At 49.6% G+C, this 15,601-nt stretch overlaps 10 non-coding genes and 7 pseudogenes across 10 annotated transcripts; all 17 read right to left on the bottom strand.

Moving 5' to 3' along the window:
* Positions 1–801: 801 nt before the first annotated feature.
* Positions 802–910, bottom strand: LOC133112682 (5S ribosomal RNA; annotated as a pseudogene).
* A 63-nt stretch (positions 911–973) lies between these two features.
* Positions 974–1,137, bottom strand: LOC133112231 (U1 spliceosomal RNA). The gene has a single exon (XR_009705084.1). It is a non-coding gene; the product is annotated as a U1 spliceosomal RNA (small nuclear RNA).
* Positions 1,138–1,979: 842 nt separating this feature from the next.
* Positions 1,980–2,088, bottom strand: LOC133112179 (5S ribosomal RNA; annotated as a pseudogene).
* Positions 2,089–2,151: 63 nt separating this feature from the next.
* Positions 2,152–2,315, bottom strand: LOC133112308 (U1 spliceosomal RNA). Its single transcript, XR_009705157.1, has one exon. It is a non-coding gene; the product is annotated as a U1 spliceosomal RNA (small nuclear RNA).
* Positions 2,316–3,156: 841 nt separating this feature from the next.
* LOC133112195 (5S ribosomal RNA) lies at positions 3,157–3,275 on the bottom strand. Its single transcript, XR_009705074.1, has one exon. It is a non-coding gene; the product is annotated as a 5S ribosomal RNA (ribosomal RNA).
* Positions 3,276–3,338: 63 nt separating this feature from the next.
* Positions 3,339–3,502, bottom strand: LOC133112230 (U1 spliceosomal RNA). The gene has a single exon (XR_009705083.1). It is a non-coding gene; the product is annotated as a U1 spliceosomal RNA (small nuclear RNA).
* An 842-nt stretch (positions 3,503–4,344) lies between these two features.
* LOC133112199 (5S ribosomal RNA) lies at positions 4,345–4,453 on the bottom strand (annotated as a pseudogene).
* A 63-nt stretch (positions 4,454–4,516) lies between these two features.
* LOC133112229 (U1 spliceosomal RNA) lies at positions 4,517–4,680 on the bottom strand. Its single transcript, XR_009705082.1, has one exon. It is a non-coding gene; the product is annotated as a U1 spliceosomal RNA (small nuclear RNA).
* Positions 4,681–5,521: 841 nt separating this feature from the next.
* LOC133112198 (5S ribosomal RNA) lies at positions 5,522–5,630 on the bottom strand (annotated as a pseudogene).
* A 63-nt stretch (positions 5,631–5,693) lies between these two features.
* On the bottom strand, positions 5,694–5,857 carry LOC133112227 (U1 spliceosomal RNA). The gene has a single exon (XR_009705080.1). It is a non-coding gene; the product is annotated as a U1 spliceosomal RNA (small nuclear RNA).
* An 842-nt stretch (positions 5,858–6,699) lies between these two features.
* LOC133112197 (5S ribosomal RNA) lies at positions 6,700–6,808 on the bottom strand (annotated as a pseudogene).
* A 63-nt stretch (positions 6,809–6,871) lies between these two features.
* On the bottom strand, positions 6,872–7,035 carry LOC133112226 (U1 spliceosomal RNA). The gene has a single exon (XR_009705079.1). It is a non-coding gene; the product is annotated as a U1 spliceosomal RNA (small nuclear RNA).
* Positions 7,036–7,876: 841 nt separating this feature from the next.
* On the bottom strand, positions 7,877–7,985 carry LOC133112196 (5S ribosomal RNA; annotated as a pseudogene).
* A 63-nt stretch (positions 7,986–8,048) lies between these two features.
* Positions 8,049–8,212, bottom strand: LOC133112225 (U1 spliceosomal RNA). The gene has a single exon (XR_009705078.1). It is a non-coding gene; the product is annotated as a U1 spliceosomal RNA (small nuclear RNA).
* An 842-nt stretch (positions 8,213–9,054) lies between these two features.
* On the bottom strand, positions 9,055–9,173 carry LOC133112182 (5S ribosomal RNA). Its single transcript, XR_009705073.1, has one exon. It is a non-coding gene; the product is annotated as a 5S ribosomal RNA (ribosomal RNA).
* A 63-nt stretch (positions 9,174–9,236) lies between these two features.
* Positions 9,237–9,413, bottom strand: LOC133112328 (U1 spliceosomal RNA; annotated as a pseudogene).
* Positions 9,414–9,450: 37 nt separating this feature from the next.
* On the bottom strand, positions 9,451–9,619 carry LOC133112324 (U1 spliceosomal RNA). Its single transcript, XR_009705171.1, has one exon. It is a non-coding gene; the product is annotated as a U1 spliceosomal RNA (small nuclear RNA).
* Positions 9,620–15,601: the final 5,982 nt, after the last annotated feature.

Below are 15,601 nucleotides of genomic sequence, written 5' to 3'. Positions count from 1 at the left end.
TACGTTGCACAGTTACGGTTTCTGAGTATTCGGCTAGCAGCCCGTCAAGTCACAATGTCTAGCCGGTTCAAAAGTCTGATTTGCGCTCTTGCGGCTAGCCGCATAAACGATGGCAACCTTTTCATTCATGTACTTCTTTTTTTTCATGTGTTTATTATTTTGGCGTTTTCCCACCGCATTTCAAGGACGACTTTCTGTTTCCCCACAATGCAACAGTGTACATTGCCCTCAACCGCAAACAGAGCGCATTTCAGTCGCGGTGATGTCACGTCGAACACCAAGCCAGAGCCCTGCCGAAATGCGACACCTAAATGGACAAGTGACCGTGTGCAAGATGCGACGTGAGTTCCAAACGGTTCGTCGGGTGTGCTTGAAAATGGCCTCAAATTAAAGCTGACAGTCTGCACTTGAACTTGGTTGTCGTTGTGTCCTTTCAAACTGAAATCGCTAGAGCGCAGAACCAAAAGAAGAAAAACACGTGCCACTGTCCAATGAAGTGCGGCGCTCACTGTAACTCGGCAATCCTGCTTCATGATAGGCTACAGACGTGTAAGGAAAATGTGCGGTACTCTTGGTGTGAAGTGAATTTGCATTGCACTGATTTAGCCTGTGTTGTGTCTAAAATAGCGCCGTACGTAATGAATTTGGATGCTAGCCTTGTTCCTTTGCAATGCGCTGCCCAAGTGTCTGGGTAAGACATGAGAAGCATAAACGGGTAATAGACTAAACGATATAGCACTGTGTGCGACGTGTTTTGAACGTTGTGAAACAGCAGCGCCTGTCCAAAAGCATAGTGAAAAAAGCTTACAGCACCTGGTATTCCCAGGCGGTCTCCCATCCAAGTACTAACCAGGCCCGACCCTGCTTAGCTTCCGAGATCGGGCGTATTCAGAGTGGTATGGCCATAAGCGAAGGAAAGGCAGCACAAGGGGGTATTTGCACATTAATCGAGTCTATCGTTTGACCACGTGATCAGGGGAGAGCGCGAACGCAGTCCCCCACTAGCAGAAATTATGCAGTCGAGATTCCCACATTTGAGGAATTCGCAGGGGTCAACACAGCCGGAGTGCAATGGCCGAGCCTCGCCCTGGGTGAACCGCCTTCGTGATCACGGTATCTCCCCTGCCAGGTAAGTATGAGTTGGAATCCGCAAGGGATGGGCCGGACCGCTAGGTGGTACGTTGCACAGTTACGGTTTCTGAGTATTCGGCTAGCAGCCCGTCAAGTCACAATGTCTAGCCGGTTCAAAAGTCTGATTTGCGCTCTTGCGGCTAGCCGCATAAACGATGGCAACCTTTTCATTCATGTACTTCTTTTTTTTTCATGTGTTTATTATTTTGGCGTTTTCCCACCGCATTTCAAGGACGACTTTCTGTTTCCCCACAACGCAACAGTGTACATTGCCCTCAACCGCAAACAGAGCACATTTCAGTCGCGGTGATGTCACGTCGAACACCAAGCCAGAGCCCTGCCGAAATGCGACACCTAAATGGACAAGTGACCGTGTGCAAGATGCGACGTGAGTTCCAAACGGTTCGTCAGGTGTGCTTGAAAATGGCCTCAAATTAAAGCTGACAGTCTGCACTTGAACTTGGTTGTCGTTGTGTCCTTTCAAACTGAAATCGCTAGAGCGCAGAACCAAAAGAAGAAAAACACGTGCCACTGTCCAATGAAGTGCGGCGCTCACTGTAACTCGGCAATCCTGCTTCATGATAGGCTACAGACGTGTAAGGAAAATGTGCGGTACTCTTGGTGTGAAGTGAATTTGCATTGCACTGATTTAGCCTGTGTTGTGTCTAAAATAGCGCCGTACGTAATGAATTTGGATGCTAGCCTTGTTCCTTTGCAATGCGCTGCCCAAGTGTCTGGGTAAGACATGAGAAGCATAAACGGGTAATAGACTAAACGATATAGCACTGTGCGCGACGTGTTTTGAAAGTTGTGAAACAGCAGCGCCTGTCCAAAAGCATAGTGAAAAAAGCTTACAGCACCTGGTATTCCCAGGCGGTCTCCCATCCAAGTACTAACCGGGCCCGACCCTGCTTAGCTTCCGAGATCGGGCGTATTCAGAGTGGTATGGCCATAAGCGAAGGAAAGGCAGCACAAGGGGGTATTTGCACATTAATCGAGTCTATCGTTTGACCACGTGATCAGGGGAGAGCGCGAAAGCAGTCCCCCACTAGCAGAAATTATGCAGTCGAGATTCCCACATTTGAGGAATTCGCAGGGGTCAACACAGCCGGAGTGCAATGGCCGAGCCTCGCCCTGGGTGAACCGCCTTCGTGATCACGGTATCTCCCCTGCCAGGTAAGTATGAGTTGGAATCCGCAAGGGATGGGCCGGACCGCTAGGTGGTACGTTGCACAGTTACGGTTTCTGAGTATTCGGCTAGCAGCCCGTCAAGTCACAATGTCTAGCCGGTTCAAAAGTCTGATTTGCGCTCTTGCGGCTAGCCGCATAAACGATGGCAACCTTTTCATTCATGTACTTCTTTTTTTTCATGTGTTTATTATTTTGGCGTTTTCCCACCGCATTTCAAGGACGACTTTCTGTTTCCCCACAATGCAACAGTGTACATTGCCCTCAACCGCAAACAGAGCGCATTTCAGTCGCGGTGATGTCACGTCGAACACCAAGCCAGAGCCCTGCCGAAATGCGACACCTAAATGGACAAGTGACCGTGTGCAAGATGCAACGTGAGTTCCAAACGGTTCGTCAGGTGTGCTTGAAAATGGCCTCAAATTAAAGCTGACAGTCTGCACTTGAACTTGGTTGTCGTTGTGTCCTTTCAAACTGAAATCGCTAGAGCGCAGAACCAAAAGAAGAAAAACACGTGCCACTGTCCAATGAAGTGCGGCGCTCACTGTAACTCGGCAATCCTGCTTCATGATAGGCTACAGATGTGTAAGGAAAATGTGCGGTACTCTTGGTGTGAAGTGAATTTGCATTGCACTGATTTAGCCTGTGTTGTGTCTAAAATAGCGCCGTACGTAATGAATTTGGATGCTAGCCTTGTTCCTTTGCAATGCGCTGCCCAAGTGTCTGGGTAAGACATGAGAAGCATAAACGGGTAATAGACTAAACGATATAGCACTGTGCGCGACGTGTTTTGAAAGTTGTGAAACAGCAGCGCCTGTCCAAAAGCATAGTGAAAAAAGCTTACAGCACCTGGTATTCCCAGGCGGTCTCCCATCCAAGTACTAACCGGGCCCGACCCTGCTTAGCTTCCGAGATCAGACGAGATCGGGCGTATTCAGAGTGGTATGGCCGTAAGCGAAGGAAAGGCAGCACAAGGGGGTATTTGCACATTAATCGAGTCTATCGTTTGACCACGTAATCAGGGGAGAGCGCGAACGCAGTCCCCCACTAGCAGAAATTATGCAGTCGAGATTCCCACATTTGAGGAATTCGCAGGGGTCAACACAGCCGGAGTGCAATGGCCGAGCCTCGCCCTGGGTGAACCGCCTTCGTGATCACGGTATCTCCCCTGCCAGGTAAGTATGAGTTGGAATCCGCAAGGGATGGGCCGGACCGCTAGGTGGTACTTTGCACAGTTACGGTTTCTGAGTATTCGGCTAGCAGCCCGTCAAGTCACAATGTCTAGCCGGTTCAAAAGTCTGATTTGCGCTCTTGCGGCTAGCCGCATAAACGATGGCAACCTTTTCATTCATGTACTTCTTTTTTTTTCATGTGTTTATTATTTTGGCGTTTTCCCACCGCATTTCAAGGACGACTTTCTGTTTCCCCACAATGCAACAGTGTACATTGCCCTCAACCGCAAACAGAGCGCATTTCAGTCGCGGTGATGTCACGTCGAACACCAAGCCAGAGCCCTGCCGAAATGCGACACCTAAATGGACAAGTGACCGTGTGCAAGATGCGACGTGAGTTCCAAACGGTTCGTCGGGTGTGCTTGAAAATGGCCTCAAATTAAAGCTGACAGTCTGCACTTGAACTTGGTTGTCGTTGTGTCCTTTCAAACTGAAATCGCTAGAGCGCAGAACCAAAAGAAGAAAAACACGTGCCACTGTCCAATGAAGTGCGGCGCTCACTGTAACTCGGCAATCCTGCTTCATGATAGGCTACAGACGTGTAAGGAAAATGTGCGGTACTCTTGGTGTGAAGTGAATTTGCATTGCACTGATTTAGCCTGTGTTGTGTCTAAAATAGCGCCGTACGTAATGAATTTGGATGCTAGCCTTGTTCCTTTGCAATGCGCTGCCCAAGTGTCTGGGTAAGACATGAGAAGCATAAACGGGTAATAGACTAAACGATATAGCACTGTGCGCGACGTGTTTTGAACGTTGTGAAACAGCAGCGCCTGTCCAAAAGCATAGTGAAAAAAGCTTACAGAACCTGGTATTCCCAGGCGGTCTCCCATCCAAGTACTAACCGGGCCCGACCCTGCTTAGCTTCCGAGATCGGGCGTATTCAGAGTGGTATGGCCGTAAGCGAAGGAAAGGCAGCACAAGGGGGTATTTGCACATTAATCGAGTCTATCGTTTGACCACGTGATCAGGGGAGAGCGCGAACGCAGTCCCCCACTAGCAGAAATTATGCAGTCGAGATTCCCACATTTGAGGAATTCGCAGGGGTCAACACAGCCGGAGTGCAATGGCCGAGCCTCGCCCTGGGTGAACCGCCTTCGTGATCACGGTATCTCCCCTGCCAGGTAAGTATGAGTTGGAATCCGCAAGGGATGGGCCGGACCGCTAGGTGGTACGTTGCACAGTTACGGTTTCTGAGTATTCGGCTAGCAGCCCGTCAAGTCACAATGTCTAGCCGGTTCAAAAGTCTGATTTGCGCTCTTGCGGCTAGCCGCATAAACGATGGCAACCTTTTCATTCATGTACTTCTTTTTTTTCATGTGTTTATTATTTTGGCGTTTTCCCACCGCATTTCAAGGACGACTTTCTGTTTCCCCATAATGCAACAGTGTACATTGCCCTCAACCGCAAACAGAGCGCATTTCAGTCGCGGTGATGTCACGTCGAACACCAAGCCAGAGCCCTGCCGAAATGCGACACCTAAATGGACAAGTGACCGTGTGCAAGATGCGACGTGAGTTCCAAACGGTTCGTCGGGTGTGCTTGAAAATGGCCTCAAATTAAAGCTGACAGTCTGCACTTGAACTTGGTTGTCGTTGTGTCCTTTCAAACTGAAATCGCTAGAGCGCAGAACCAAAAGAAGAAAAACACGTGCCACTGTCCAATGAAGTGCGGCGCTCACTGTAACTCGGCAATCCTGCTTCATGATAGGCTACAGATGTGTAAGGAAAATGTGCGGTACTCTTGGTGTGAAGTGAATTTGCATTGCACTGATTTAGCCTGTGTTGTGTCTAAAATAGCGCCGTACGTAATGAATTTGGATGCTAGCCTTGTTCCTTTGCAATGCGCTGCCCAAGTGTCTGGGTAAGACATGAGAAGCATAAACGGGTAATAGACTAAACGATATAGCACTGTGCGCGACGTGTTTTGAAAGTTGTGAAACAGCAGCGCCTGTCCAAAAGCATAGTGAAAAAAGCTTACAGAACCTGGTATTCCCAGGCGGTCTCCCATCCAAGTACTAACCGGGCCCGACCCTGCTTAGCTTCCGAGATCGGGCGTATTCAGAGTGGTATGGCCGTAAGCGAAGGAAAGGCAGCACAAGGGGGTATTTGCACATTAATCGAGTCTATCGTTTGACCACGTGATCAGGGGAGAGCGCGAACGCAGTCCCCCACTAGCAGAAATTATGCAGTCGAGATTCCCACATTTGAGGAATTCGCAGGGGTCAACACAGCCGGAGTGCAATGGCCGAGCCTCGCCCTGGGTGAACCGCCTTCGTGATCACGGTATCTCCCCTGCCAGGTAAGTATGAGTTGGAATCCGCAAGGGATGGGCCGGACCGCTAGGTGGTACGTTGCACAGTTACGGTTTCTGAGTATTCGGCTAGCAGCCCGTCAAGTCACAATGTCTAGCCGGTTCAAAAGTCTTATTTGCGCTCTTGCGGCTAGCCGCATAAACGATGGCAACCTTTTCATTCATGTACTTCTTTTTTTTTCATGTGTTTATTATTTTGGCGTTTTCCCACCGCATTTCAAGGACGACTTTCTGTTTCCCCACAATGCAACAGTGTACATTGCCCTCAACCGCAAACAGAGCGCATTTCAGTCGCGGTGATGTCACGTCGAACACCAAGCCAGAGCCCTGCCGAAATGCGACACCTAAATGGACAAGTGACCGTGTGCAAGATGCGACGTGAGTTCCAAACGGTTCGTCGGGTGTGCTTGAAAATGGCCTCAAATTAAAGCTGACAGTCTGCACTTGAACTTGGTTGTCGTTGTGTCCTTTCAAACTGAAATCGCTAGAGCGCAGAACCAAAAGAAGAAAAACACGTGCCACTGTCCAATGAAGTGCGGCGCTCACTGTAACTCGGCAATCCTGCTTCATGATAGGCTACAGACGTGTAAGGAAAATGTGCGGTACTCTTGGTGTGAAGTGAATTTGCATTGCACTGATTTAGCCTGTGTTGTGTCTAAAATAGCGCCGTACGTAATGAATTTGGATGCTAGCCTTGTTCCTTTGCAATGCGCTGCCCAAGTGTCTGGGTAAGACATGAGAAGCATAAACGGGTAATAGACTAAACGATATAGCACTGTGCGCGACGTGTTTTGAACGTTGTGAAACAGCAGCGCCTGTCCAAAAGCATAGTGAAAAAAGCTTACAGAACCTGGTATTCCCAGGCGGTCTCCCATCCAAGTACTAACCGGGCCCGACCCTGCTTAGCTTCCGAGATCGGGCGTATTCAGAGTGGTATGGCCGTAAGCGAAGGAAAGGCAGCACAAGGGGGTATTTGCACATTAATCGAGTCTATCGTTTGACCACGTGATCAGGGGAGAGCGCGAACGCAGTCCCCCACTAGCAGAAATTATGCAGTCGAGATTCCCACATTTGAGGAATTCGCAGGGGTCAACACAGCCGGAGTGCAATGGCCGAGCCTCGCCCTGGGTGAACCGCCTTCGTGATCACGGTATCTCCCCTGCCAGGTAAGTATGAGTTGGAATCCGCAAGGGATGGGCCGGACCGCTAGGTGGTACGTTGCACAGTTACGGTTTCTGAGTATTCGGCTAGCAGCCCGTCAAGTCACAATGTCTAGCCGGTTCAAAAGTCTGATTTGCGCTCTTGCGGCTAGCCGCATAAACGATGGCAACCTTTTCATTCATGTACTTCTTTTTTTTCATGTGTTTATTATTTTGGCGTTTTCCCACCGCATTTCAAGGACGACTTTCTGTTTCCCCATAATGCAACAGTGTACATTGCCCTCAACCGCAAACAGAGCGCATTTCAGTCGCGGTGATGTCACGTCGAACACCAAGCCAGAGCCCTGCCGAAATGCGACACCTAAATGGACAAGTGACCGTGTGCAAGATGCGACGTGAGTTCCAAACGGTTCGTCGGGTGTGCTTGAAAATGGCCTCAAATTAAAGCTGACAGTCTGCACTTGAACTTGGTTGTCGTTGTGTCCTTTCAAACTGAAATCGCTAGAGCGCAGAACCAAAAGAAGAAAAACACGTGCCACTGTCCAATGAAGTGCGGCGCTCACTGTAACTCGGCAATCCTGCTTCATGATAGGCTACAGATGTGTAAGGAAAATGTGCGGTACTCTTGGTGTGAAGTGAATTTGCATTGCACTGATTTAGCCTGTGTTGTGTCTAAAATAGCGCCGTACGTAATGAATTTGGATGCTAGCCTTGTTCCTTTGCAATGCGCTGCCCAAGTGTCTGGGTAAGACATGAGAAGCATAAACGGGTAATAGACTAAACGATATAGCACTGTGCGCGACGTGTTTTGAAAGTTGTGAAACAGCAGCGCCTGTCCAAAAGCATAGTGAAAAAAGCTTACAGAACCTGGTATTCCCAGGCGGTCTCCCATCCAAGTACTAACCGGGCCCGACCCTGCTTAGCTTCCGAGATCGGGCGTATTCAGAGTGGTATGGCCGTAAGCGAAGGAAAGGCAGCACAAGGGGGTATTTGCACATTAATCGAGTCTATCGTTTGACCACGTGATCAGGGGAGAGCGCGAACGCAGTCCCCCACTAGCAGAAATTATGCAGTCGAGATTCCCACATTTGAGGAATTCGCAGGGGTCAACACAGCCGGAGTGCAATGGCCGAGCCTCGCCCTGGGTGAACCGCCTTCGTGATCACGGTATCTCCCCTGCCAGGTAAGTATGAGTTGGAATCCGCAAGGGATGGGCCGGACCGCTAGGTGGTACGTTGCACAGTTACGGTTTCTGAGTATTCGGCTAGCAGCCCGTCAAGTCACAATGTCTAGCCGGTTCAAAAGTCTTATTTGCGCTCTTGCGGCTAGCCGCATAAACGATGGCAACCTTTTCATTCATGTACTTCTTTTTTTTTCATGTGTTTATTATTTTGGCGTTTTCCCACCGCATTTCAAGGACGACTTTCTGTTTCCCCACAATGCAACAGTGTACATTGCCCTCAACCGCAAACAGAGCGCATTTCAGTCGCGGTGATGTCACGTCGAACACCAAGCCAGAGCCCTGCCGAAATGCGACACCTAAATGGACAAGTGACCGTGTGCAAGATGCGACGTGAGTTCCAAACGGTTCGTCGGGTGTGCTTGAAAATGGCCTCAAATTAAAGCTGACAGTCTGCACTTGAACTTGGTTGTCGTTGTGTCCTTTCAAACTGAAATCGCTAGAGCGCAGAACCAAAAGAAGAAAAACACGTGCCACTGTCCAATGAAGTGCGGCGCTCACTGTAACTCGGCAATCCTGCTTCATGATAGGCTACAGACGTGTAAGGAAAATGTGCGGTACTCTTGGTGTGAAGTGAATTTGCATTGCACTGATTTAGCCTGTGTTGTGTCTAAAATAGCGCCGTACGTAATGAATTTGGATGCTAGCCTTGTTCCTTTGCAATGCGCTGCCCAAATGTCTGGGTAAGACATGAGAAGCATAAACGGGTAATAGACTAAACGATATAGCACTGTGCGCGACGTGTTTTGAACGTTGTGAAACAGCAGCGCCTGTCCAAAAGCATAGTGAAAAAAGCTTACAGCACCTGGTATTCCCAGGCGGTCTCCCATCCAAGTACTAACCGGGCCCGACCCTGCTTAGCTTCCGAGATCAGACGAGATCGGGCGTATTCAGAGTGGTATGGCCGTAAGCGAAGGAAAGGCAGCACAAGGGGGTATTTGCACATTAATCGAGTCTATCGTTTGACCACGTGATCAGGGGAGAGCGCGAACGCAGTCCCCCACTAGCAGAAATTATGCAGTCGAGATTCCCACATTTGAGGAATTCGCAGGGGTCAACACAGCCGGAGTGCAATGGCCGAGCCTCAGACGAGATCGGGCGTATTCAGAGTGGTATGGCCGTAAGCGAAGGAAAGGCAGCACAAGGGGGTATTTGCACATTAATCGAGTCTATCGTTTGACCACGTGATCAGGGGAGAGCGCGAACGCAGTCCCCCACTAGCAGAAATTATGCAGTCGAGATTCCCACATTTGAGGAATTCGCAGGGGTCAACACAGCCGGAGTGCAATGGCCGAGCTTCGCCCTGGGTGAACCGTTATTTCTTTTATTGAGTTTCACTTACTCTCCCTTTTACATTTCATTTACATTCATACTTACATTTACTTACATTTACTTACATTTACTTACATAACACATTACATTACATTACATTATTGGCATTTGGCAGACGCTCTTATCCAGAGCGACGTACAACAAAGTGCATACCCATGACCAGGGATAAGTTCGCTGAAAGACCCTAGAGGTCAGTACAATTTCAACTGCTACCTGTACAACAAAGATAAGGACAAGGGCCATATTTTTTTTTTTTTTTTTTTTTTTTTTTTTTGAACAAACAAACAAACAAGAGCAAAAGTGACCAAAGTTAACTATCCAAACACTGCTTACCTAGCCAACTAAAAATACCGATACACAAAGCAAGTCACAGAGACAACAATTAAGGTTCACAGGGAGGTAGGGAGGGATGGGGAGAGGTGCTGCTTGAAGAGGTGCGTCTTCAGCTTGCGCTTGAAGGTGGGGAGAGATTCTATAGTTCTGACCTCAACGGGGAGTTCGTTCCACCACCGTGGAGCCAGAACAGACAGTAGTCGTGAGCGTGAGGTGGAGGTTCTGAGAGGGGGAGGTGCCAAGCGGCCTGTGGAGGCTGAACGAAGAGGTCTGGCAGGGGTGTAGGGTCTGATGATTTTTTGCAGATAAGCTGGGGAAGACCCTTTAACTGCTTGGAAGGCTAGCACCAATGTTTTGAATTTGATGCGAGCCATGACAGGCAGCCAGTGGAGGGAAGTAAGCAGGGGGGTGACGTGTGAGTATTTGGGAAGGTTGAAGACCAGACGAGCTGCTGCATTCTGGATGAGTTGGAGGGGTCTGATGGCGGACGCTGGGAGGCCAGCCAAGAGGGAATTGCAGTAGTCCAGGCGGGACAGAACCATCGCTTGGACCAGGAGCTGGGTCGAGTAGGGGGTGAGAAAGGGGCGGATTCTCCGTATGTTGTAGAGGAAGAACCTGCAAGACCGGGTCACCGCCGCAATGTTCTCGGAAAGGGACAGTCTGCTGTCCATCACCACGCTGAGGTTCCTTGCACTGGGTGACGGCGTGAGTGTGGTATCCCCGAGAGAAATGGAGAGATCCAGATGGGGAGAGGTATTAGCAGGGATGAATATCATTTCAGTTTTACCTGGGTTGAGCTTTTTACATTGCACATTGCTTTTTACACATATTTACATTGCAAACGTCAGACAGTAACAAACAGAGTTACATTTAAACATGACCGCAGACAATACCAAAATACATTAAGACATTACTGAGTTTCACTTACTTTCACTCTTACATTTCATTTACATTCATACTTACATTTATTTACATTTACTTACATAACACATATTTACATTGCAAACGTCAGACAGTAACAAACAGAGTTACATTTAAACATGACCGCAGACAATACCACAATACATTAAGACAGTAGACAGTACACAGTAAACATTACATACATTACCCAAGGGAAGGCTTCGGGAGTGTAGGTGTCTGGCTGTAGGTGTATTGTCCAGGGTGTCCGTGTCATATGTGCAATTCTGTGCTGTTGTGAATTTTCCATTTTGTGTTTGTGGTGCTCTTTCCGGCTTTGTGACAGTCCAGGTGATAGTAGTCCTTGATGTGGTTGGTGATCTGCCGGGTGATGATGATGTTGTGAAGTTCCTGTTTTTGAAAAAACATGATGTTGCGTGCGTCCCATAAAGTGTGCTTGGTGATGTTGATCACCCTCCAGGCAATCTCCTCCTCAGCAGATGTGATCCCGTTGCGGGGGCCGAGGAGGATATCCCGGAGGGTCAGTGACTGTGTGTCAGTGTATGTGTCCAGGAAAGTGAAAATGGATTGCCAGATAGATTTGGCCTTTCTGCAGTGCCACAGGAGGTGATCTCCGGTTTCCTTTTCATTACAGCGAGGGTACGGGCATGTCTCCGCCAGGGCCAAGCTCCTCCTGAACATGAACACCCTGGTGGGGAGAGCTTTCAGCACAGCTAGCCACGCCAGGTCTTTCTGTGTGTTCAGAAGGCATGAGTGATTTATGTTTTTCCAAACTGTAGTGGCTGTGCTGTGGGTCGTGTTGTCGGGTCTGTGTAAATGTTCCTGTGCATTTGTGGTGTTTTGATTTCCTGAAATGTCCAGTGAGTGAGCTGTGCAGTGTGCAGACGTGCTGTGTAGATGTACCGGCGGAGTGACCTGTAGGGCTGGGGGGGGTCCCAGGAGTAGGGGTGCCTGTGATCCAGGATGCAGAGCCCCAGGGGTCTTAAGCTGGTGGTGAAGTAAAAACGGGTCATGTATCCGGTTTTGTTACTGCGGTTTTTTATGGAGTTGATGTGGTAGGCGAGGCTCTGCATCCTGATCAGTTCTGCGACGTTTGGCACGCCTCTACCCCCGTTCCTAGGGTCCTTCCACATGATCAGCCTCTTTACCCTCTCCTGCCTACTCCCCCAGACAAAACCAAAGACAATTTTGTTAATTTGTTTCTCAATATGCTTGTCTGGGGGAAAGATCTTTCCGACATAGGCGAGGATCGGGTAAAGGATAGTCTGTACTATGAGGATTCTCCCCGTCATTGACAGTGCCCTGGAACTCCAACTGCAGGTCTTAGCTCGAGCCCGGCCGAGGGCCCCGGCCCAGCTCCGGCCCCCGGAGTTGGTCCTGTCGAACGTGACGCCAAGGATGTTCACGGATGTACGAATGGGAAATGTGTCCGACAGGACCTGGTCGACCGCCCAGGCCCTGGACACAAACACCTCGCTCTTGGTCTTGTTAATTATTGCGGAGGTGGCTGTGCAGAAGTGGTCCAGAGTCCTAATGATGTGCTGTATAGAGGTTTGTTCAGTGCAGAAAAGTGTGATGTCGTCCATGTATGCTAGTGCCTTGAGTTGTTCTGTGCACCCTGGGAGTGTGTAGCCGGTGATGTCTGTGTTTGTCCTGATTTTGTGTAAGAGTGGTTCCAGGCAGTGTATGTACAGTAGTGCAGAAAGTGGGCAACCCTGTCTAACCCCTGAGTGTATGGGAAAGTGTTCTGTAGTGTGTCCATTAACCAGTATTTTTGCTGTGTTGTTTTGATAGATGATGTGAATCCATTTTCTAAGACCAAGAGGGAGGTTCATTGCCTCCAGGACCTTAAACATGTAGCTATGGCCCACTCTGTCGAAGGCCTTCTCCTGATCTAGATTAAACATGCAAAAAGGTTTCGACCGTTCGACAGAGTGGGCCATGATGTCCCGGATGAGCACCAGGTTATCGGCGGTCGACCTCTCCGGGACCCCGCAAGCCTGGTCCGGACCCACGACCTGAGGGGTAGTCTCCTGGAGCCTGTACATGAGGGCCTTCGCCAAGAGCTTGTAGTCGGCCCCCAAGAGGTTAATAGGCCTCCAGTTTGCCAGGCTACGCTCATCACCCTTGCCCTTGTAAATAAGGGTGATGACGCTCTCTGTCATCGAGGGGGCCAACCGGCCCTCACTGTACACCGCGGAGAGCACCGATGTTAAATCTACCTTGAGGTGTTCCCAAAAGGTTTGGTAGTACTCGGCCGGGAGCCCGTCGGGACCCGGAGTTTTGCCGGTGTTCAGGCCTTTCACCACGTGGGTGAGCTCCTCCACGGACAGACTCTCCTCCTCCTCTCCTTCTCCTGCCCGGGGTGCTATGGCTGGGATGTCATGTAGGTATGTGTCCACCATGTGCTCATCCATGTGCTTTGTGCTATACAGATCAGTGTAGAATGCCCTGATGTGGTTGTGTATATTCTGTTCACCCGTGATGATTTGTCCTGTGTTGTCCAGTAATGTCTGTATGTGATTCTTTTTGTTCTTGATCTTCCTATAAAAGTAACGGGTGCATTTTTCATTTTGTTCTAGGTGTTGAACTCTGCTTTGATGTCTAATTTTTTCCTGTTCCTGTCTATAGAGTGCTGAGAGGTTGTGTTTGGCCTGTGTGATTTCTTGTGCGACCTGGAATCCCTGTGCCTGTAGTGCTGCTAGTCGTTGGAGTGTGCTGTGCAATTTTTTTGTTTGTTCCCTCCTTTTCTGTGCCTGCCTGCGTCCTGCCGTGATGAAGTAACCCTTAGTGCGTGTCTTGACCATTTCCCACCATTCTACGGGTGACGTGAAGAGTTCCTTGAGTGATGCCCATTCTTGTAGTCTATTGATGTATGCCTGTTTTATTGCTTTGTCCTCTAGTAATGATGTGTTTAGTTTCCAGATTCCTCTCCCCCTGTGTGTTTGTGCTGGTGTTGTAATCTGGATGGTGAGTGCTTTGTGATCTGAAAAGAAGACTGTTTGTGCTGTGATGTTCTGTGATTGTATCTGATGGCTCAGAAGGAGGAGGTCTATCCGGGAAAAGGATTTGCCACAGGAACTCACCCACGTGTAGCGTGGCACCAGGTCCCGACCGGCATCAGTGAGGGAGCAGTCCGCTATGACTGATGCCAGCTCCCGACTCGAGCGGTCCCTCCACGGCCGGCTCCGATCCTCATCCCTCAGGGCACAGTTGAAGTCCCCTGCCATCACGACGGGGAGGTTTCCCAAAAGGATTGGACGCAGCTTGGGGAAAAAGGCTGTGCGCTCATTTTGGTTTGCGGGTGCATAAACATTAATAACCTTAAAGTGAAAATTGTTATAAACAAGTTCAACTGCTAAAATCCTTCCTGCCTCCACCACTTTTTTCCGGGTTATCTTGACTGAGTTATTCTTGATTAATATTGCCACCCCATCTGCAAGTGCCACACTCGAACCCGACCACACCGAATCCCCTATGGCCCATTCATTCTGATAATCTATGTAATCTGTTAAAAAGGGGATTCTACACTCTTGTAAACATAAAATGTCTGTGTTTTGTGTTGTGAGGAATGCCATGACGTCTGCCCTTTTCTTATTGTTGTGAATACTGCGTATGTTTAATGTGAGGATGTTTAATGTGCTCATGATTGTTGTTGTAGTGGTAACTAGTGCAATGACAGTGGTGTATGTATGGTACTGCGTCCAATCCATAGCTGATCACGGGAGGTGATATTTACTTCTGCCCTTTCCCTGTTCTAGATTCTGGAGGACCCCCCCCGGGTGGATTGGAGGAGGACCTGGCGGGCAGAGTGGTGAGGGGTGTGGCTGGCTTACCGGCTCTCGACGCACCCAGGGCTGCCTGCGAAGCGTGCACTGGTCCAGCTGTGTCCGGGCGGGTGTCAATGTAAAGTTTGGTGAGTCGGAGTGTTTCCCTAGATACGCGTGTCTGTGGGGGTGGTCGTGTCTGTGGGTGTTGTAATTTGACCGTCCTGTCTATAACTTCTCCCCATATGTAGTCCAGTTCAGGTGCGTCGTCTTTGTCAGGTGTGCTGTGTGAAGTTCTGGGTCTGGTGGGTTTTGCTGGTGCTGGTTGTGCTGGTTCTGTCATCGTTTTCCCAGAGGAGCGGTGTGTCCTTGGGGTGACTACGGGTTTGGGGGGTATTTGGGTAGTGGTCGGGCTGTCCGTCTGTGCGTGTTTTACTGGCTGCGCTGGTTTGTCAGGTTGTGTCGGTGGTTCCACTGTCTGTGGAGGTGGCGGTGGTGGCTGTTTTTCTGGTGGTGGTGGTGGTGGTGCTGGGGGTTGTTTTTCTGCTTGTGTGGGTTCTGGTTCTGTGTCCTGATTGGTGGAGGTGGTGGTAGTTCTTTTCCTTTCCCGTGGTCGGGGGTCTCTTTTTCTTTTTCCAAGGATGTCTGGTGACAGTGTGTCTGTTGTGTTGTCTGTGTCTGTGGGCAGAGTGGAGGGTGTGCTGTCTGTGATCTCAATCTCCTCGTCCTCGCTCTTGACTTCTATCTGTTCAGTGTCTGTAGTGGTGGAAGGGGAGTTGGTGCTAGTACTGTCTTGTGTCGTGCACTGTCCAGGATTTCCACACGGGAGTGAGTCTGTCTGTGTGTCTGGTCCAACTGTCTCCATCTGTGAGGGGTTTGGGGGCTGGTCTGTGTCGGGTTCTGTCTCGGACTGTGGTGTAGGGGTGGGTTGTTCTGTGGTGGTGGGGTGCTGAGGGGGGGTCTGTGCGGGTTCTGTGGTTGCATCGTGTG

This window comes from Conger conger, chromosome 15, assembly GCF_963514075.1.
Source record: "Conger conger chromosome 15, fConCon1.1, whole genome shotgun sequence".
Taxonomy (NCBI): Eukaryota; Metazoa; Chordata; class Actinopteri; order Anguilliformes; family Congridae; genus Conger; species Conger conger.
The sequence above is the reverse complement of the archived record's forward strand: the minus strand, read 5'-3'. Positions and strand labels throughout refer to the sequence as shown.